Consider the following 2,017-nt stretch of genomic DNA (forward strand, 5'->3'; position numbering starts at 1 on the left):
CCATCCATCCATCCATCTCTCTATCCATCCATCCATCCATCCATCCCTCCTCTATCCATCCATCTGTCTGTCCCTCTATGCATCCATCCATCCGTCCATCCATCCATCCATCCATCCATCCATCCATCCATCCATCCATCCCTCTATCCATCCATCTGTCTGTCCCTCTATCCATCCATCCATCCTTCCAGCATCCATCCGTCCATTCATCCATCTATCATCCATCCATCTGTCAGTCTATTCATCCACCCATCCATCCATTCCCCAACTCACTAGTCTCGTTCAGGGTCACAGTGTCATCTGCCCCTGTCGGGTAAAGGTGGGGTCAACACAGGACAGTTCTCCTCTCCATGGCAGGCTACACAGAGCCTGATGGTTCTTTAACCATTATATGCAAATGTAGAACAAATCATTGTTCCATAAATGTGAGAGATGATTGCAATGTTGTTACATTCTGTAGTAGTTCTATCTAAAAATAGATAAATGTCTGATTTTACCTGTGAAGTGTGTTACATAAACCATGTAAATCTGTTATCTAGGCAGTTTAATAACTTGAATCGGGTGCAGCTCCCTGCTGCTGCCTTCAGGGTTTTCTTCCCAGAGTCTTAATGACACCACACCAGCTGCTCGGCTCTTTCATTCTCTGTTTATCTGTGGATACCCTGGAGTCCCTCCCAGCGTAAATGCCAAGCGTGTGCGAATCCCAGCGAGCACCACTCTGCACATGGGCAGATCTTCCATGGTCCCATTGAACGTATCTGTGATCTACTTTTAAGATCTTGCAAGAGTGAATAAACATGTGAAAAATGTAAAGCAAAAAGATAACCTGGAAAGAATAACTTGTATGTATTTTACGCCAGGATCTTTTTGGTAATCTCAATACATGAATGTGCAATTGACTAACCAGTTTGTATGCTGTTTGAAGTGCCAGCCCTAGAATAATGTTTAAACAGCTGGAAGGTCTGTTTGTTCTGTGTATGTGTCCATTTTTGGAAAGATCGGGTTTCAATAATGTGTATAAAAAAGATGACAGTGACAACCGAGTTGAAAATGATTCTTTTCATGAAAACGCTCTTAGTTTTGTTTATGATTTCCTTTGGTTTTGTTCCGCACAGGTTGGCTTTGACTTTCCTGGATTCCTGCATTGGTGCGTCTTATGTGCTTTGTTCTTAGTGCTGCCTTCCTCTTGGCTCGGTTTGAGGCCTTCCTGCATCTGGTCTTTAATCTGTCTTTTTGACTGTAGCAAGTTCAGCCCAGGACAAAACCAGGGTTTTTTTCCCTAAACTCTAACAATTTATATGTACAGTCATATTTTGATAGAGTGGTAGATCTTGTACATTGTTTTTGTGCCTTCTTGGAGACATTATTCCCCTTAGTCATATACATCCGTATGAGAGGTTGACTCATCCAAACACTGCAGGTTTTTGGGTTATCCGGACCCATGGGGGGTCATGGACTGCGTCTTTAAAGGAGAGCAGGTGTGTCTTGGTTCCCATGAGGCTTGTGGGCTCACCTTAAGGGACACAATGAAAGTAGTTGCTGTGCTTGTGGTTAGTTTATCATGAAATGTTTGTAACCACAGTGCGAGTTACACGCACCTGTGACATACAGGTGATGCTGTTCCAAGGTGCCTTTAACGCAGCACTATAGCCATAAGTGAGATGTGCGCGCTGGCTCCTTACGCCTGGTTCGCACCGGATGCGGAAGCAAAGTCTTTGTGAGATCATAGAGGGTGACCTGTAGAAGAAGGATATAGTATCCAAACCCTGGAATTATGGACCAAAATCTATTTATTTACATTCAAAGATGACCATTTTAACGTATTTCTCGTCAAAAATGCAAAGTTTGAGTACTATTTTATCAAAAACTATACAGTAAAAGTACAAAAGTCTCCTTAAGGTAATAGATGGTGACCAGTAGAACAAGCATTTTCTGTCTAAGTCCTGGAAATATGGAATAATTTATTTTTTAAATGACTTTATTTAACTTAATTATTGACAACTCTAAACATTTATTT

The sequence above is a fragment of the Oryzias melastigma genome, unplaced genomic scaffold (assembly GCF_002922805.2).
Source record: "Oryzias melastigma strain HK-1 unplaced genomic scaffold, ASM292280v2 sc00216, whole genome shotgun sequence".
In the NCBI taxonomy this organism is placed as follows: Eukaryota; Metazoa; Chordata; class Actinopteri; order Beloniformes; family Adrianichthyidae; genus Oryzias; species Oryzias melastigma.